At 45.3% G+C, this 21852-nt stretch overlaps 1 pseudogene; it reads left to right on the top strand.

Annotated features, from left to right (window-relative positions):
- The window catches only part of LOC142074946 (G-protein coupled receptor-associated protein LMBRD2-like), a 64765-nt pseudogene that overhangs the window by 22032 nt on the left and 20881 nt on the right, over positions 1-21852 (top strand).

Here is a 21852-nt window from a genome sequence, read left to right as displayed (position 1 = left end):
GACTGCCGGTGCTGGGCTGGATGTTCAAAGGGAGGGTCCCCTCTACACATCATGCAACCGATGCTACGTGGAGTAAGTGGGTCGCACTGATCACACAACGGGCCCGAATAAGAAATCGCAGTCGCCCAGGAATCTTGGAGGTGATCACGAATTGGCCAGAAGGCAAAGATTTTGGAATATCCCCAGAGGAGGAGGTGACGCATGCTGAAGAGGCCCCACCATATAACAAACTACCAGAAAACGAGAAGCAATATGCCCTTTTCACTGATGGGTCCTGTCGTCTTGTGGGAAAGCATCGGAGGCGAAAAGCTGCTGTATGGAGTCCTATATGACAAGTTGCAGAAACAGCTGAAGGAGAAGGTGAATCGAGCCAGATTGTAGAGGTGAAAGCCATCCAGCTGGCCTTGGACATTGCCGAATGAGAAAAGTGGCCAGTACTTTATCTCTATACTGACTCATGGATGGTGGCAAATGCCCTGTGGGGGTGGTTGCAGCAGTGGAAGCAGAACAACTGGCAGCGCAGAGGTAAACCCATCTGGGCTGCCGCATTGTGGCAAGATATTGCTGCCCGAGTAGAGAACCTGACTGTAAAAGTACGTCACGTAGATGCTCACGTACCCAAGAGTCAGGCCACTGAAGAACACCAAAACAACCAGCAGGTGGACCAGGCTGCTAAGATTGAAGTAGCTCTGGTGGATCTGGACTGGCAACATAAGGGTGAACTGTTGATAGCTCGATGGGCCCATGACACCTCGCGTCATGAAGGAAGAGACACAACATATAGATGGGCTCGTGACTTAGGGGTGGACTTTACCATGGATGCTATTGCACAGGTTATCCATGAATGTGAAACATGCGCTGCCATCAAGCAAGCCAAGCGAGTAAAGCGTCGCGGGTATGGAGGACGATGGTTGAAATACAAATATGGGGAGGCCTGGCAGATTGATTATATCACACTCCCACAAACCCGACACGGCAAGCGTAATCTGCTCACCATGGTGGAAGAAACCACCGGATGGGTGGAAACATATCCCGTGCCCCATGCCACTGCCCGGATCACCATCCTGGGCCTTGAAAAGCAAGTCCTATGGCGACACGGCACCCCAGAAAGAATTGAGTCAGACAATGGGACTCATTTCCGAAACACCCTCATAGACACCTGGGCCAAAGAGCATGGCATTGAGTGGGTATATCACACCCCCTACCATGCACCAGCCTCTGGGAAAATCGAATGATACAATGGACTGCTAAAGACTACGCTGAGAGCAATGGGTGGTGGGACATTCAAGCATTGGGATACACTTTTAGCAAACGCCACCTGGATAGTCAACACTAGGGGATCTGTCAATTGAGCTGGCCCTGCCCAATCAAAACCCTTACTTACTGTAGAGGGGGATAAAATCCCTGTCGTGCACATAAGAAATATGCTGGGGAAGACAGTCTGGGTTACTCCTGCCTCTGGCAAGGGAAAACCCATCCATGGGATTGCTTTTGCTCAGGGACCTGGGTGCACTTGGTGGGTGATGCGAAAGGATGGGGAGGTCCGGTGTGTACCTCAAGGGGATTTGATTTTGGGTGAAAATAGCCAATGAACTGAATTTTATGATGTCAATTGTTATATGATATTGTATACCATTATTTCTATGGTTGCTATCAATGGTATAGCAGTGAAAATCACCCAAATTAATGAAGAATGAACTAACTCCGATGAAACCGAGCAAAGTGCAACGATGATAGAACTGCACAAGCGCAGCAGTACCGAAATGAGAACTGGCTTCAGGATGAAACAGCCCAACACCACACACCATCTCTCCTGCCCTGAAAACTGTTATGACAGATGGAGCCCAAAGTTGTGGACTAAATGAACTCAGTGGACATTTTAAAGGGATAGTCCATAGACTAAGGGAGTGATATCTGTGTGTGCATATATATATATGTATATATAAAAAGAAAGATAGTGGTGATTAATTGAAATGTATAGAAAAATGTGAGACCTAAGCATAACGTAAATGGTATGGAATAAGGGGTGGATACTGTCCTGGTTTCGGCTGGGATAGAGTTAAATTTCTTCCTAGTGCTTTGTTTTGGATTTAGTATGAGAAGAATGTTGATAACACACTGATGTTTTCAGTTGTTTCTTAGTACCCTCCTAGTCCAAGGACAGCTCCCATGCCTACTGACTGAGCTAGGGACACAAGATGGGAGGGAACATAATCAGGACAGACAGCTCAGCTGGCTAATGGGGTATTCCATACCATGGGACGTCATGCTCAGTATATGAACGGTAGGCGTGATCCAGGAAGTACCGATCGCTACTTGGTTATCGGTCAGCGCGGGTGGTGAGCAATTGCATTGTGCATCACTCATTTTTTATATTCTATCATTATTTATTATTATTATTATTTTCCCTTTTTCTGGTAAACTGTCTTTATCTCAACCCACGAGTTTTTCTCACTCTTACCCTTCCGATTCTCTCCCCGTCCCACTGGGGGGGCAGGGGGAGTGAGTGAGCAGCTGCGTGGTATTGGCTGCCTGTCAGGTTAAACCACAACAGTCCTTTTTGGCACCCAACGTGGGGCACGAAGGGTTGAGATAACGACACATCTGACCCAAGCAGGTTAAAACAAATTTGTTATAAGCATTCATTTTATCGGTTTAGTACTCGCTGGTCACAATGTTGGTTTATTTGCTCTCAGAGTTGTTGGATCTGTTCTTGGAGTTTTGGTATGTAGCACCCTACTGGCTGTATATACTGCTGATTATCAGTTTTTATGTGGGGTTTATCATCTCTGGGAAATGTATTAAGGTCATCGCTTTGCTATACTGTGTGACACTGGTTTATGTTATGATAAAATTATTGATCAGGAGACTGTACTCAGCGCTGCCATCATTCCTGTTTTTTGGAAGCTATCTTTTGGAAACTATTAATAATTACACTTTTTACCCCTTCTCCTCAGAGCGCCAATTTAGGGGGAGACAGCTTCCTTTACCTTCCCCTTCCCCTCCAGGCTGATTACAAAAGCTCTTGAGGATCTTGAATATCCTTGGGATGTTCAAACCAGCATGTTCCTATTGCTATGTCTCCTCAATGTGTTTCAGGCCTTGTTTAAGGTTAAACAACTATTTAAGAATACCACCCAGAGATCTGCCCCGAGGCTGGATAGTTATGAGTGGCAGGGTGTGTGGGATAGTATGGGCAAGTGCCTAGGACAGTGGTCACCTCCAGTGTTTTGGAGCTTCACCCCTGTCGTGGTTTAACCCCAGCTGGCCACTGAGCACCACACAGCCGCTCGCTCACTCCCCCCGGGTGGGATGGGGGACAGATTCAGAAGGGTAAAAGTGAGAAAACTCGTGGGTTGAGATAAAGACAGTTTAATAGGGAAATCAAAAGCCGCGCGCACAAGCAAAGCAAAACAAGGAATTCATTCACTACTTCCCATCGGCAGGCAGGTGTTCAGCCATCCCCAGGAAAGCAGGGCTCCATCACGCGTAACGGTTACTTGGGAAGACAAAAAGCCATAACTCCGAACGTCTCCCCTTCCTTCTTCTTTGCCCAGCCTTATATGCTGAGCATGACGTCATATGGTATGGAATAGCCCATTGGCCAGCTGGGCCAGCCGTCCCGGCCACACTCCCTCCCAGCCCCCCAGCGCACCTGGCAGGGCACAGGAAGATGAAAAGTCCTTGACTAGCGTAAACATTACTTAGCAACAACTAAAACATCAGTGTGTTATCAACACTATTCTCATACTACATACAAAACGCAGCAATATACCAGTTAATAGGAAGAAAATCAACTCCATCCCAGCTGAAACCAAGACAGTATCCATCCCTTATTCCATACCATTTACATCATGCTTAGGTCCCACACTATCCAATACATTCCCATTACCCTCCACCACCCTTCCCATCCTTTGATACAATACACAGATATCATTCCCTTAGTCTATGGACCACCCCTGTAAAATGTCTGTAAAATGTCCACAAATGTCCAGAAAATGTCCATTGAGTTCATTTAGTCCATGACTCTGGGCTCGGTCTGTTATGGTGGTCACTCAGGACAGGAGAGGTGGTGTGTTGCGTGGAGTTATTGGGCACCAAAGCCAGCTCAGGTCGGGTCACTGCTGCACTTGCACTGCTTCTTGTAAGGCTTGTCCTCCATTGGTTCAGGTGGTTCCTCCTATAGTAACTCCCATAACATGCAACTCAAACCATGAGTTACAACAATTTAAAGGTATATCCATTACAATCTCCACCCCTGGTCCCTTTGAACCAGACCATCAGGTTTAACATTGCAATGAACTCCTCCCCTTGCCCTGCTCTGGCTTGGACTTATCCACAGACTGCAGTCCCTTAGGGTTGTACCTGCTCCAAGTGGAGCCTTATCTATGAGCCACAGTCTCTCCAGGGGTATACCTACTGCGGCATAGACTTATCCACAGCCACGGTCACTTTGAGGTGCACCAGCTCCAGCGTGTCCTTACCCACAGCCACAGTCCCTTCAGAAGTAAACCTGCTCCAACATGGCCTTACCCAAGGCTGCAGTCCCTCCAGGGGTGTACCTCCCCTGTCATGGGCTTATCCACGACCACACGCTTTGAGGTGCTCCAGCATGACCTCATGCACAGCCACTGATGCTTGAAGGTGTACCTGCTGCAGCATGGACTTATCCACGGCCACAGATGCTTCGAGGTGTACCTTCTCCAGCGTGGACTTATCCTTAGGCCACAATCCCTTCAGAGGTATACCTGCTGCGGCACGGGCATAATCACAGCCACAGACGCTTCGAGATGTACCTGCTTGGGCATGGGCTTATCCACGGCCACAGATGCCTCGGGGTGTCCTGCTCCCGCGTGGACTCATCCACAGGTCACAGTCCCTTCGACTCGAGTTCACACTGGAGTTCCAGCCTGTCCAGCACAGCAGCACAGAAACAGCAGCAATGCCCTGGACATCTGCCAGCCCAGGCACATCCCCATTGCTGTTATCAGAATGTTCCCAGGCACAGCAAAGTAAGACGATAAGCAGTCCAGCAGTACAGCAAGCAGCGGAAGCAAAAAGCAGCCACTAACGAGCACAAGACTCTCATATACAGTAATGCAAGCAAGCCCCATGGAAAGCACAGGAGCCTGCCTATTAATAGCTAAACAGCAACAACAGCTATAAATTCAATCTAGCACATTCCAATCAAACCTGTTGTTATCTCGAACCCTTCGAGCCCCACATTGGGTGCCAAAAAGGACTGTCGTGGTTTAACCCCAGCCGGCAACTAAGCACCACACAACCGCTCGCTCACTCCCCCCGGTGGGATGGGGGAGAGAATCAGAAGGGTAAAAGGGAGAAAACTCGTGGATTGAGATAAAGACAGTTTAATAGGGAAAGCAAAAGCCATGCGCGCAAGCAAAGCAAAACAAGGAATTCATTCACTACTTCCCATCGGCAGGCAGGTGTTCAGCCATCCCCAGGAAAGCAGGGCTCCATCACGCGTAACGGTTACTTGGGAAAACAAACGCCATCACTCTGAACGTGCCCCCCTCCTTCTTCTTCACCCAGCCTTATATGCTGAGCATGACGTCATATGGTATGGAATAGCCCATTGGCCAGCTGGGCCAGCCGTCCCGGCCACACTCCCTCCCAGCCCCCCGTGCACCTGGCAGGGCACGGGAAGATGAAAAGTCCTTGACTAGAGTAAACACTACTTAGCAACAACTCAAACATCAGTGTGTTATCACCATTATTCTCATACCACATCCAAAACGCAGCACTATACCAGTTAATAGGAAGAAAATCAACTCCATCCCAGCTGAAACCAGGACAACCCCTGAACAAGTGCAGAATCCTGAAAAACTAGTAAAATATTTGGAAAACGTATGCTGTCACCCTGGCAATTCCAGAGAGACCCAGATGACTGCAATGTGCTGGGGCCTGGCCCATGCCTACCGAGCCCTGTTCAACACTATTCAGAACCCTCAAGGGGGAGAGAAGGGCTCCGGATCTGATGACAAAACGACGGGCGCTGCAGCTACTCCAACCCCCGCGATGAGCACTGCAGCTGAACCAGAGGACCAACCCTTGCTTATATCAGTTGCCTCTGTACATAAGAGGAAATCTTGGAAGCAAAAGTCAGATCATTCAGAAAGGGATGATGGAAAAGCAGGGTCTTCACGAGGAGGGGAGGAGGAAGAGGAAGAACTCATAAACGAGACAGAAACCACCCGATTGCTATCCCTGAGTGAGCTGCAAGATATGCGAAAAGATTTCGGCCATCGTCCAGGCGAGCATATTGTTACCTGGCTGCTCCGATGCTAGGATAATGGGGCCAGTAGCCTGGAATTAGAGGGGAAGGAAGCCAAACAGCTGGGATCCCTTTCTAGGGAAGGGGGCATTGACAAAGCGATTGGAAAAGGGACACAAGCCCTCAGCCTCTGGAGGCGACTGCTGCCAGGCGTGAAGGAAAGGTATCCCTTCAAGGAAGATGTTATATATCGCCCAGGCAAATGGACCACTATGGAGAGAGGTATCCAGTACTTGAGAGAATTAGCCATGCTGGAGGTGGTTTATAGTGACCTGGACAACGAGCAAGTAACCAAAGATCCAGATGAAGTCCAGTGCATGTGACCCATGTGTTGGAAGTTGGTACGGAGCGCACCAGCGTCGCATGCCAATTCGTTGGCAGCACAACAGTGCACCGGTGGCAATATCGCACCAACCGAGACTCCCTGCTTCCCATCCATAAGCTGATTTGTCGACTGGAGAGCCAAGGAGTGATCAGCAAGACTTGCTCACCTTTTAACAGTCCCACATGGCCAGTGCGAAAGTCCAATGGAGAGTGGGGACTAACGGTAGACTACCATGGCCTGAACGAAGTCACGCCGCCGTTGAGTGCTGCTGTGCCGGACATGCTAGAACTCCAATACGAACTGGAATCAAAGGCAGCCAAGTTGTATGCCACAACTGATATCGCTAATGCGTTCTTCTCAATCCCTTTGGCGGCAGAGTGCAGGTGTCCTGGTTCCGCCTGGGACAGATTTAACTTTCTTCCCAGTAGCTTGGGGGGTGTGCTCTGTTTCGGGTTTGGTATGAGAGGAGTGTTGATGGCCCATTGATGCTTTGGTTGTTGTAGGGTGGTGCTTGCACCGGGGACTTTTCGGCCTCCCATGCCCTGCCAAGTGCAGGGGAAGCTGTGGGTGTGGGGGGGAGCATAGCCGGGGTGGTTGACCCAGCTGGCCAATGGGGTATTCTATACCATGTGACATCATGCTCAGTATAAAAACCAGGGGTGGGGGGGCGCTTACCCCAGTTCGTGACATGTGGTCAGCCGTCGGTGAGCAGTTGCATTGTGCATTGCCTGCTTTGTATATTCTGCTATTGTTGTTCTCATTGTTATTATTACTGTTCTACTTTGTTTTATTTCAATTATTAAACTGTTTTTATCTCAACCCACGAGTTTTCCTACTTGTGCCCTCCCGATTCTCTCCCCCATCCCACTGGAGGTGGGGGGTGAGTGAGCGGCTGTGTGGGGTTTAGCTGCTGGCTGGGGTTAAACCACGACACCAAGGCTGAGCCAATCAGCGACGGTGGTAGTGCCTCTGTGATAACATATTTAAGAAGAGGAAAAAAAAACTTCTGCACAACAACAAGCAGCAGCGAAGAGAAGAGTGAGAATATGTGAGAGAAACAACTCTGCAGACACCAAGGTCAGTGAAGAAGGAGGGGGAGGAGGTGCTCCAGGCGCCAGAGCAGAGATTCCCGTCAAGACCATGGTGATGCAGGCTGTCCCCCTGCAGCCCATGGAGGTTAACAGTGGAGCAGATATCCACCTGCAGCCTGTGGAGGACCCCACGCCGGAGCAGGTGGATGCGCCCAAAGGAGGCTGTGACCCTGTGGACAGCCCACACTGGAGCAGGCTCCTGGCAGGACCTGTGACCCCATGGAGAGAGGAACCCACGCTGGAGCAGGTTTGCTGGCAGGACTTGTGACCCCGTGGGGGACCCACGCTGGAGCAGTCTGTTCCTGAACGACTGCACCCCATGGAAAGGACCCACGCTGGAGCAGTTTGTGAAGAACTGCACCCCCTGGGAAGGACCCACGTTGGAGAAGTTTGTGGAGGACTGTCTCCCATGGGATAAACTGACCGCAACCCCCATTCCCTGCCCCCCTGCACTGCTCGGGGGGGGAGGAGGTGGAGAAAATCGGGAGTGAAGTTGAGCCTGGGAAGAAGGGAGGGGTGGGGGGAAGGTGTTTTAAGATTTGGTTTTATTTCTCATTATCCTACTCTGATTTGATTGGCAATAAATTAAATTAATTTCCCCAAGTAGAGTCTGTTTTGCCCATGACAGTAATTGGTGAGTGATCTCTCCCTGACCTTATCTTGACCCACGAGCCTTTCGTTATATTTTCTCTCCCCTGTCCAGCTGAGGAGGGGAGTGATAGAGCAGCTTTGGTGGGCACCTGGTGTCCAGTCAGGGTCAACCCGCTACAGTAAATAATTCAAAGTGCCATATCTTATTAATAAAGAATGTCAAGTTGATTATTCTTGAACAGGAAAATATTACTTTTTCTTCTACTACTAGAAGACAGATGCTGGTATCAAAAGGAAAAATCTGCACTTAGAGTGAGCTTTTCAGTTGCATGAAATGCCCCAAACATTTACAAATAATTAACAAAGAGCACTTGCTACCCCTTCTTCATCTTCCAGTCAATTTTCCTTTTCCTTCCAGTGTTCTATTGAGTACCAGGAAAGAATCGGTAGGAACATGGATGATTATGAAGATTTTGATGAAAGACAGAACAGTTATCCAAGTGAAAAAAGTTTGGTCAAACTTCACAAGCAGGTATATTAATACATTTATGCTAATGTAATAAGAATAAATGCTAGTCAAACAAAGATTTTCAATGTACTTTACCTGAATTGTGACGTATAGTGGGTTTTGGGATTGCTACTTAACAGAAACTTTTATCAATGAAAGAAAACATAGAAGTTTAATATCCCAAGTGATGTCCAGATCTAATTTCTGGATGTGTAAAAACTGTTCTTGTTGTGTTATATCCTGATAATGTTTTAACTGGCTGCAAGTAAGCCTTGTAATGATTGATTGACAGTGCATTCTAAAAAAGAAATTGTAGTAAAAGCTTGGTATTCACTGAGATGCAAAAATAAATTGGTATGTTGGAAAAAGTAGGCTGTTATCGCTACAGATAGATTGTGATGAAAGAACTGCAAAACTCAGGAATCGTGTGTTCCTCTTATGATTTTTATATTAAGAGAATTAACTGCCTGCTTTTGTGAGTAATTAATCTTTGCAGTTCTGTAATGTAGAAATTTTTAGAGGGATTTTGCAAGGCTTTTCTCTCGTTTCTTGAAACAAATATGTTGTAACCATAATTTCTTGGAATTTATTATAGGTAATTTATTCAGTACAGAGACATCATCGTACACAGGTCCAGTGGCAAATTCTTTTAGAACAAGCATTTTACCTAGAAGATGTGGCAAAAAATGAAACCAGTGCAACCTGACAGTTTGTTCATACCTTTCATTCCCAGGAACCAGAGAATAAAATTATTCAGTATTTCTATACACCAACTGTTGGTAAGTGCTGTCATGCAGATTTTTAATATGTAAAGGAGTAACTGGTACCGTTTTGTAAGAAGAACAGATTGGTTTATGTAAAAAGTTCAGTTACAGTAGAGGGAAGCAAATGTGCATCTTAATGCATTTATGTAATGGAATAGCTGTCAGGTATTGATTTATGCTCTTGACCATAAGCTTAAATTTTTTTACAAATTTAATAGCAGTGACATGTTGTAATAGCAAACTTTGAAGCCTTAAAAGAAGAAAGAAAAATAGAAACTTGAAATCATTGCATCATGGCTACCTTCTATATTTGTGGGATGTTATTGGGGTGGCATAGCTCTTCTAGTAAAGTGAAGAGGAAAGGACTCTTTGTTTGTCATGTACCAAACATTAGGAGATGCGACTGCTTGTGCATCTTTTTAGAAAGTGTCTTCTCCTAATAATATTTTAACTTCTGATTTGTTGTGCACTAGCAATGAGTTATTTCCAGGGTAGGACAATATAATTTTACAGCCTAAGCTTTGTTTCTGAGAGAGTAACAGAAGAACAAACAAAAAGTGGATCACCCACAGTATCTGGACCGAAAGCAAAGAGTTCTGTTCTACCCCCCTCCCAATCCTTTTGCAAAATTTGCCTCACAAATCCTGCCCTGTTTTCCCCAGTTGTGCATGTGATTCCTTAGGGCTGAGCCAGATCTCTAGGCATTGGAAAAGCTCTGAAATTAAGTGTATGACCCCAGATTCCAGCCTTGATTTTAAGAGCATGCGCGCAAGAAGTTTGTAAGTTTTTGTGAGGGAGTTCCATTTCTGGTTGTGTAATTTTCATTAACGCATTCAGGATATGAGTGGGGTTTTTGTTGTGTTTTTTTTTGTGGGTGTGGGGTTTTTTTGTCGTTTTTTGTTTGTTTGTTTGGGTTTTGTTTTGTTTTGTTTTGTTTTGTTTTGTTTTGTTTTTTTCCAGAGCGGTACTGGGAATGTCTTCTACGACCATGGTTTTACAGGGTTCTTGGAGTTGTTTTGGCCACATTCTCTGTAATTGTTGTAAGGTCAGAGTGCACGTTTTTCAGCACAAAACCAGTTTTATCGCTATTTGCAGTTTTCATTCAGCTGGCAGAAAAGAGATATAATTATATACATAGAGGTAAGTATGAGAGAATCACTGTCGTGGTTTAACCCCAGATGGCAACTAAACACCACACAGCCACTCGCTCACTTCCCCCCCAGTGGGATGGGGGAAGAGAATTGGAAGGGTAAAAGTGAGAAAACTCATGGGTTGAGATAAAAACAGTTTAATAATTGAAATAAAATAATAATAAAAATAAAAAAGTAATGAAAAGGAAAATAACAAAGAGAGAGAAATAAAACCCAGGAAAGACAAGTAATGCAAATGAAAACAATTGCTCACCACTAACTGTCCCGGCTGTGTCCCCTCCCAACTTTTTGTGCGCCCCCAGCCTACTCACTGGTGGGGTGGTGTCAGAAGCAGAAAAGGCCTTGACTCTGTGTAAGCACTGCTCAGCAATAATGAAAACATCCCTGTATTATCAACACTGTTTTCAGCACAAATCCAAAACATAGCCCCTTACCAGCTACTGTGAAGAAAATGAACTCTATCCCAGCCCAAACCAGCACATTCTCCACCCCTTATTCCATACCATTTACGTCATGCTCAGGTCCCACACTATCCAATACAACCTCATTAACCACCACCCCCCTTCCTATCCTTTGATGTTGTCGTGGTTTAACCCCAGCCGGCAACTGAGCACCACGCAGCTGCTCGCTCACTCCCCGCCGGTGGGATGGGGGAGAGAATCAGAAGGGTAAAAGGGAGAAAACTCGTGGGTTGAGATAAAGACAGTTTAATAGGGAAAGCAAAAGCCACGCGTGCAAGCAAAGCAAAACAAGGAATTCATTCACTACTTCCCATCGGCAGGCAGGTGTTCAGCCATCCCCAGGAAAGCAGGGCTCCATCACGCGTAACGGTTACTTGGGAAGACAAACGCCATCACTCTGAACGTGCCCCCCTTCTTCTTCTTCGCCCAGCCTTATATGCTGAGCATGACGTCATATGGAATGGAATAGCCCATTGGCCAGCTGGGCCAGCCGTCCCGGCCACACTCCCTCCCAGACCCCTGCGCACCTGGCAGGGCACGGGAAAATTAAAAGTCCTTGACTAGGGTAAACATTACTTAGCAACAACTAAAACATCAGTGTGTTATCACCATTATTCTCATACTACATCTAAAACACAGCACTATACCAGTTAATAGGAAGAAAATCAACTCCATCCCAGACGAAACCAGGACAGATGTAATACATAGGTATCATTCCCTTAGTCTATGGACCACCCCTGTAAAATGTCCATAAAATGTCCATTGAGTTCTTTTAGTCCATGACTTTGGGCTCCATCTGTTATGGTGGTCACTCAGGACAGGAGAGGTGGTGTGTTGCGTGGAGTTACTGGGCACCAAAGCCAGCTCAAGTCAGGTCACTGCTGCACTTGCACTGCTTCTTGTAGGGCTTGTCCTCCATTGGTTCAGGTGGTTCCTGCTATAGTAATTCCTATAACAAGCAACTCAAATCATGGGTTACAACAATTTAAAGGTATATCCATTACATTCCCCACCCCTGGTCCCTTTGGACTAGGCCTTAAGTCTTAACATTGCAATGAATTCCTCCTCTTGCTGCTTGGCTAGCAGCGAGAGGTTCCTGCTCTAATATCTTTGATATATGGCAGTCACAGCAGTGGTGACATACAGCATCATGTAATACTGCCATCATACAACTGAAATCATGGATTATTTTCACCCAGGATTAAATCCCCTTGAGGCACACATTGGACTTCCCCATCCTTCTGCATTACACACCAAGTGCACCCAGGTCCTTGAGCAAAAACAATCCCATGAATAGGTTTACCCTTTCCTGAGGAAGGAATAACCCAGACTGTATTTCCCAACAAGTTCCTTATATATACTACGGGGATCTTATCTCCTTCCACAGCGCACAGGGGTTTTGATTGGGCAGGTCCAGGTCGACTGGCAGATCCTCTAGTGTTAACGAGCCAAGTGGCTTCTGCTAAATGTGTATCCCAATGCTTGAATGTCCCACCACCCATTGCTCTCAGTGTAGTCTTTAGCAGTCCATTGTATCGTTCGATTTTCCCGGAGGCTGGTGCATGGTAGGGGATGTGATATACCCACTCAATGCCATGCTCTTTGGCCCAGGTGTCTATGAGGGTGTTTCGGAAATGAGTCCCGTTGTCTGACTCAGTTCTTTCTGGAGTGCCATGTCACCATAGGACTTGCTTTTCAAGGCCCAGGATAGCGTTCCGGGCAGTGGCATGGGGCACAGGATATGTTTCCAAACATCCAGTAGTCGCTTCCACCATTGTAAGCACATGATGCTTGCCTTGGCAGGTTTGTGGGAGTGTGATATAATCAATCTGCCAGGTTTCCCCATATTGATATTTCAGCCATCATCCTCTATACCAAAAAGGCTTTAGCCACTTGGCTTGTTTGATTATGGCGCATGTTTCACATTCATGTGAAAATGGCATGTGAAAATACCTGTGCAATGGCATCAATGGTCAAGTCCATCTGTATGTTGCATCCCCTCCTAAATGCCCTGATGTGTCATCAGCCCACCGAGCTATAAATAGCTTACCCTTATGTTGCTAGTCCAGATCCACCTGAGCCACTTCAATCTTAGCAGCCTGGTCCACCTGCTGGTTGTTTTGCTGTTCTTCAGTGGGCTGACTCTTGGGTACGTGAGCATCTACGTGACGTACTTTTACAGCCAGGTTCTCTACCCGGGCAGCAATATCTTGCCACAATGCAGCAGCCCAGATGGGTTTACCTCTGCGCTGCCAGTTGTTCTGCTTCCACTGCTGCAACCACCCCCACAGGGCATTTGCCACCATCCATGAGTCAGTATAGAGAGAAAGTACTGGCCATTTTTCTCGTTCAACAATGTCCAAGGCCAGCTGGATGGCTTTCACCACTGCAAACTGACACCATCCACCTTCTCCTTCAGCAGTTTCTGCAACTTGTTCTGTAGGACTCCATACAGCAGCTTTCCACCTCCGATGCTTTCCCACAAGGCGACAGGACCCATCAGTGAACAGGGCATATTGCTTCTCATTTTCTGGTAGTTTGTTATACAGTGGGGCCTCTTCAGCACGCGTCACCTCCTCTGGAGACACTCCCAGGTTTCGGCCCTCTGGCCAGTTTGTAATCGCTTCCAGAATTCCCGGGCGGTCAGGATTTCTTATTTGGGCCCGTTGTGTGATCAGTGCGACCCACTGACTCCACGTAGCATTGGTTGCATGATGTGTAGAGGGGACGCTCCCTTTGAACATCCAGCCCAGCACAGGCAAGCGAGGTGCCAAAAGGAGCTGTGCTTCAGTACCAACTACTTCTGAAGCGGCTCAAACTCCTTCATATGCTGCTAATATCTCTTTCTCGGTTGGAGTGTAATGGGTTTCATATCCTCTGTATCCCTGACTCCAAAACCCTAGAGGTCGACCTTGAGTCTCCCCTGGTGCTTTCTGCTAGAGGCTTCAGGTGGGGCTGTGGTCCCTGGCTGAGGTGTAAAGCATGCTTTTTACATCTTGTCCTGCCCGGACTGGCCCAAGGGCTACTGCATGAACTATCTCCCATTTAATTTTTTCAAAAGCTTGCTGCTGCTCAGGGCCCTATGTAAAGTCATTCTTCTTCCAGGTCACTCGATAGAGAGGGCTTACAATCAGAGTATAACCTGGAATATGCATTTTTTGCTAGTTGGTGGAGACATGGCTGTTATTTTATTGATCACATCCATTAGGATATGACGATGCCCATCTTGCCATTTTATTCCTAAAAACTGGATCTCCTGTGCAGGTCCTTTGATCTTACTTTGTTTTATAGCAAAACCAGCTTTCAAAAGAATCTGGATTATTCTTCTCCCCTTCTCAAACACTTCTTCTGCTGTTTTGCCCCATACAATGATGTCATCAATATACTGCAGGTGTTCAGGAGCTTCACCCTGTTCCCGTGCAGTGTGGATCAGTCCATGGCAAATGGTAGGGCTGTGTTTCCACCCCTGGGGCAGTCGATTCCAGGTGTACTGGATGCCCCTCCAAGTGAAAGCAAACTGTGGCCTGCACTCTGCCACCAAAGGGATCGAGAAAAATGCGTTAGCGATATCAGTTGTTGCATACCATTTGGCTGCCTTTGATTGCACTTCGTATTGAAGTTCTAGCATGTCCGGCACGGCAGCACTCAGTGGTGGCGTGACTTCGTTCAGGCCACGGTAGTCCACTGTTAGTCTCCACTCTGTTAAATTTTTGCACTGGCCATATGGGACTGTTAAAGGGTGAGCGAGTCTTGCTGATCACTCCTTGGCTCTCCAGTCACCGGATCAGCTCATGGATGGGGATCAGGGAGTCTCGGTTGGTGCGATATTGCCGCCAGTGCACTGTTGTGGTAGCAATTGTCACCTGTTGTTCTTTGACCCTCAACAACCCCACCACAGACTGGTCCTCTGAGAGGCCAGGTAAGCTAGACAGCTGTTTAATCTTCTCCGTACTCAAGGCAGCTATACCAAAAGCCCACTGGTACCCTCTTGAGTCTTTGAAGTACCCTCTTCTGAGGTAATCAGCAAAAATCTTTTTAGATAGATTGTTATTACAATAATAGTAGACCAGACTGATTTTAAAATGTCTCTTTAAATATCTCCAGAAAACGAACTGCTGCGAAAACAATTGAAGAAAGAAAGGGAAAACAAGTGAAAGTTGGAAGAAAAAATCGAAATGATGCTTATGCGAGCTCCTTACCCCCCTGATCTTGTCCAATTTAGGAAATTAATTGTATCCACTGAAGAATGGGATGGAAACTTATGGGGAGACCCCGATAATAACGAATCGGAGGAAAATGACTCCTTAGCCCTGAACAAATAGTCAGACCCATTATAAAAACTGAGGAAACAACTGGACCTCGGGGTGGAGCAGGAAATCATACCCAGAAAATAACTCAATTCGATTCAATCCAGCTAGCTAATTTGCAAGAATGCTATGGCCGTAAGCCAGGCGAAACTGAGACCGAATACTTGTGGCGAGTAAGCTTAACTGGAGGAGACAGAGTCTTATTAAACGGTGAGGAAGCTAATGGATTTTGGGGTCCTGGCGTCTTTTTAAATTCTGGTCCTGATCCCCCAAATGATTCTCACTCGATAACAAGTAGAATTGCATATTAGGCTGGCGGAATTGATATACTAGAAAGAGGAGAACCTCTAATAATACCTATTAGATCTTTAGGTGAGCTATCTACAGCTATCACAAAAGCTGCCTGTATCCAAGCCATGCATGAGCGCCTTCCCATTAATGTTCCCATATCAGCAACTGTAGATTATAACATGCTAAAACCATTAATTAAAGGAGCCCCTGCTACACTCAAACCTTATCTCATTGCAAAATGAAATGAACTTAGGAGAGACACAGATTATAATGCCTTGCTAGATATAAGAAATGCTGCCAATGACCAAGAAGAAGAAGCCCTAGTGCACAGAGAAATACCTACTTGGGCAACATTAATACATGATATCATAAATCATGGGCGAGAAATGGGATGGAACGACCTACCGAATGAAACTAAAAGTTCAGGTTGCAATGTCAGACAAATCCAACAAACATCCCAAAATAATTTACACGATTCAGAGCCTATTGGTCAACAATCTAAAACTCATAGGTGGAAAGAACTATATAATCAAGTATTAGCCTTAGGTATTCCAAGAATCGCAGTTCAAAGGCAGTCTATCACTGTTATCCAAAGTCTAATTCAAACGTTTCAAAAATGCAACAAACATAATCAGGGAAGAAACGCTCCTAACTCTCAAAAACCATCATTAGCTCCAAGAAAGAGCGAAAACCCTTTCCTTCCCCAAAACTCGAAATCAAAAAACGAATAATGGCCGGACGGCGAATGGGCCTGACCGTCCAGCAAATACAACCCTATCAATGGATAAATGATGATGGCCCATACATTCTTATTCTGGTTGGCCCTCGGCAAAAATTGGTAACATTTTTAATTGACACAGGAGCACAAATTTCAATATTAACACAACAGGATGCCAAAGAACTGGGCATACAACCTAGACAACAAAGGGTTACAATCACTGGAGTGAACGGAGCGAGTGTTACGTGCCAAACTGCCAAAGTTAATTTATGGCTCCCAGGCGAAAAGCGTATGCTATCTACCCTCTTTGCAGTTAAAAATCACAATGAAAATATTTTGGGTTTCGATGTTCTGAACGGACGTACCTGGCGTCTGCCAAATGGCAGCATATGGTCCTTCGGTTCAAACATCAATCCTTGATCTATTTCAAGGGGGGACATTAAAGTACGTCTACTCCGCGCAGCCCCTGCACTCCCAGATTCCAAAATCACAAACGTCTCGCAGTATCCAATTTCTGCTGCAGCACGAGCTGGAATCTCTGAAGTGATAGCTGATTTGGAAAAACAACAAATCATCTCCAGAACCCACTCCCCTTATAAATCACCAATTTGGCCAGTCCGAAAACCAGACGGGAAGTGGCGATTAACAATTGATTATCGGCGCCTCAATGCTAACACAGCTCTGCTAACGGCTGCAGTACCCAATATTGCAGTTTTAACAGCTACACTGCAAGCAGCCACACACCCCTGGATGGCAACCCTAGATGTAAAAGACATGTTCTTTATGGTCCCCTTGCAGGAAAAAGATAAAGAAAAATTTGCTTTTACTTGGGAAGGTATACAATATACCTTTAACAGACTCCCACAAGGGTATAAACATTCACCTACCATTGCTCATGCTGCGCTTGCTGAACTTTTACAAACAGTCTCACTTCCTCAGAATGTGAAACTGTACCAGTACATAGATGATATTCTGGTTGGAGAAGATTCCCCTGAAGAAGTAGGGAAAACAACAACAACAGTATGGCAAACACTACAAAAGGCAGAAGTCGAAATTCCACCGGAGAAATGTCAGAGACCAAGTAAGGAAGTGTCCTGGTTTTGGCTGGGATGGAGTTGATTTTCTTCCTATTAACTGGTATAGTGCTGTGTTTTGGATGTAGTGTGAGAATAATATTGATGACACGCTGATGTTTTGGTTGTTGCTAGGTATTGTTTACGCTAGTCAAGGACTTTTCATCTTCCCATGCCCTGCCAGATGTGCAGGGGGCTGGGAGGGAGTGTGGCCAGGGCGGCTGGCCCAGCTGGCCAATAGGCTATTCCATACCATATGACGTCATGCTCAGCATATAAGGCTGGGTGAAGAAGAAGGAGGGGGGGCGTTTGGAGTGATGGCGTGTGTCTTCCCAAGTAACCGTTACGCGTGATGGAGCCCTGCTTTCCTGGCGATGGCTGAACACCTGCCTGCTGATGGGAAGTGGTGAATGAATTCCTTGTTTTGCTTTGCTTGCGTGCGCGTGGCTTTTGCTTTCCCTATTAAACTGTCTTTATCTCAACCCACGAGTTTTTCTCACTCTTACCCTTCCGATTCTCTCCCCGTCCCGCTGGGGGTGGGGGGAGTGAGTGAGCGGCTGTGTGGTATTTGGCTGCTGCCAGGTTAAACCACGACAGGAAGTAAAATTTTTAGGCACTTGGTGGATTGCAGGTAGTGCAACAGTTCCACCAGACACCCTAAGTAAATTAGAACAATTGCAAATGCCCCAATCTAAAAAAGAATTACAACAGCTTATAAGTACTTTAGGATACTGGAGAAAACATGTACCTGGATTTCCTATCATTGCTCACCCACTATACTTACTTTTACGAAAAGGAAAACCGTGGAAATGGAATTCAGAACATGAAGAGGCAGTCAAAACTGTAGTACAGGAATTAAAGCCATGTCAGTCACTGGGACCAGTACACTCCCACGACCCTATTACAGCAGAATGGAGTTTTGCTGAACATGGTACTTACTGTAACTTGTTCCAAACTAGCCCTGACGGACCGAAAAGACCTTTGATGTTCAGCTTGACTGCATTTAAAGAAACAGAACAGAGATATTCCGAGTGGGAAAAGGGAATATTATCTTTAGTCCGAGCAGTTAAACAAGTTAAACCACTAAGGGGTAACCCGTCTGGAAAAACCCTGCCGAGACTTGTATTGTTTCCCCTTTCCAGGAACAATACCAGGAGTGATACCAACACACCTCCCTTGGAGATTGGGTTAACCATCGAAGGATTGCTTATCCTTCTCACAGGAGCAATCATTGCCAGCATAAACCAAATTTGGCTTATACACCAACAAACCCGACGCACGGGGTGGAGACCCTCACTTCCTTTGTTCATGCTAATCAATGTGGCAACTACAGTACATTCTGCACCATAGACATTTCTCAGTTGTGGGTGCAATCTACTGTAACAACAATTATAAGGGAAAGCAATGAAGGCACCTTGCCCACTGAAATTCAAATTTGGGATAATGCAACTAAATTTGAAAGGGAATTCCAATCCTGATGGCATTTAGTTAATTTCACTTATAACCCCACTGATAACAAAGTAACAGCTTTTGTCTTGACAATACGCAATGCTTCGGTATACACTATATACCCAATCATTGCACTAGGATTGAATCATAATGGAACTGTACTCTATCCACTAGAACATAGAGTATGGGCCCAACAAAATAAAAACAAATGGCAAACTATTGATGTAGATGCATGTGTTGTACAAAAACAACAAGGATTCATTTGTGAAGGCAACACCATAAAAGCCCAAGACATTTGTCTTGACACTGAACAAAGTATTTGTCATTTTGAAATACATCCTGATGAAACCCCCGAAACTGTACTAATATATGTTGGAAACAGATGCATTTGTTTAAGAACTTTTTGTGATTCTATACTTACAGATAACACCACTGTAAAAACAAATAATCATTCAAATGTCTGTATTTGTAATTTCACCAAAATCATAGGATGTGACTTCAATTATTCAGCCCCTGTCACAACTCATCAGATGCTACAATCAAACTACACACCCTATCAAAATTTACTACTTACCCCCATTGGAATGAACCTCACATTGGTGAGAAAACTGTTGCAACACAACGACCTGAACCAAGTACTACAACGAATTCAAAATCATGGACAAAAGACTCTAATTACTGTCCATCACAATACAAAAGAAATACACCATGTCTTAGAAAGAGTGAGGAAAGATGGAGAACATCATTGGTGGGACACTTTATTCGGATGGTCGCCGACTGCAACAGGGACTTTAAATCGAATTTTACACCCCATTGTAATTTTACTAATTTCTGTTATATTATGCTTGTTGTTAAACATTGTTCTGTATGTCAGAGTGTGGAAAATAGCTAGACAAGTAGCACTGTTATCAAAACCTCCTCGCACATATAAGATTGCTCTATCACATTTAACAAAATCTTAATAATCAAACAAACCGACCAAAAATTTCCCTCAAATTACAATTGGAATATGGCATTCATCTGTTTATAGGCACAGAGGCAAGAGGCGACCACACCGCCACTCTGTGAGGGACAGATGGATTGACTTTAGTCACGGGGTGGATTGTGGTGGTGCATTCCTCCCCCCTTCTTTTCCTCTGGGCTACGATACGATCTCAGAACCTTCTGTTAAGCTTTAGCCATTGTGTATGAGTTGGGCGGTTAAGCGTCCCTTGGCCGTACCAAGCACTCTTGCATGGCTAAGGTGGGGAACAACACTGATCGTACCAGGGACACTAGCTACATGATCAAAGTAGGGAACAGAAACAAGAGATAATTCGTCATCTCTGACGGCTCTGAAGCATTCCCTACCTGGATCATAGCTCAAGTGGAACAATACCATTGTTACAGTGAAACAATACCATAATTACTACCCTGGACCACCTCGGATAGTAGCCAAAATGGAAATTTACTGATGACTAAAGCCAATCATCTTGCAAACCTATAAACAGCAGTACCAAGTGAGACCCTTTGAGCTCTCCTGGACCGCAGCGGGCTGCACCCAGAATATCCCTCTGAGTGGGACGCTTCTCAGAGTCCGCAAACTCGAATTTGCGATACTCGGAGGATCGCCGAGATTTTGGGCTGAGACGCTCCTCGGGGCTCAACTCTTCGCCCGTTGGGAAATGCCAAAGCATTTAACGTGAGTATTTCACGGGACTCGAGGAGAATTTTTAACAGGTATACCTTTATAAATTAACTAACTCTAGGCCTTTCATTTAGCTTTGGTACCATATTCATATGCATATATATATATATGTATTGATTGAACTAGATCTTTTTGCGCGCTTACAGTTATAATCTGTAGTTTTATATATATGTATTGATCTAGAACTTTTGCGCGCTTACAGTTATAATCTGTGGTTATATATATATGTATTAATTGATCTAGATCTTTTTGCGCACTTATCTATATAGTTACTAACAAGTATAACCTGTAGTTAAGTTGTTTTAATCTTTGTAGTATTTGTAGCAACTTGACTAATTCTTTGTGCAAGCTGTCAAATTGATCAATGTTTAAGCATTGTAAGACTCTAAGTTGCTGCTAAAACACCCTTAACCCTTTAGTCATAAACCATTGCCCAGGTCTGAGACTAAGGGTAGATCCAGCCGCACCTAGGCTCCTTTTTGAGAAGGAGTTTAGAAAACAAAGGGGTCTACTCTGAACCTTGTGACCCAACGGGAGGTCCTTCCTATCCCTTTCTGTATTAGACATAAACCGTTGTCCAAGTCTGAGACTAAGATTGGGTCCAGTTGGATCTCTTCTGAACCTCGTGACTCAATGAGAGGGTCCCCCTTTTACCTTTTTTACCTTTTAACCCTTTTTACCTTTTACCTTTTTACCCTTTTATCTTTTAACCCTTTTACTCTTAATCTCTGTACAAATCATTCCAACACAATTCTAATACGATTTTCCCCTGTGTAACTTAATCCATGTAATAAGTAATAGAGTGAACCTTGCCATCAAATTCTGTTAAGTCACGTTTCTATAAATTTCTATTAAAATCACCCTTTGCCAATACCTTGCCGGTGATTCTTTACGCAGCCTTAAAACCACCCATTCGTGACAATCTGTCAACTTTCAGGTCTCTAAAATACATAATACCAAACTTTGTTTCTGTGGAGGGAGTCTGCCTTTTGCCACTTCTTACACCTCTCCGTTACAGCGTGAAGGTGTGACCCAGTTGAGCTGAATAGCATGTGTAGAGTAATTTGTGAAATGTTAGCTTGCAGCTTAGATGTTTATACTTTGTGTCTAATCAGCCATGTGTGTGACCTCTCTTTCTTAA

This window comes from Calonectris borealis, chromosome W, assembly GCF_964195595.1.
Source record: "Calonectris borealis chromosome W, bCalBor7.hap1.2, whole genome shotgun sequence".
Lineage (NCBI taxonomy): Eukaryota > Metazoa > Chordata > Aves > Procellariiformes > Procellariidae > Calonectris > Calonectris borealis.
Note: the sequence above shows the minus strand (reverse complement) of the source record. Positions and strands in the feature narration are given on the sequence as shown.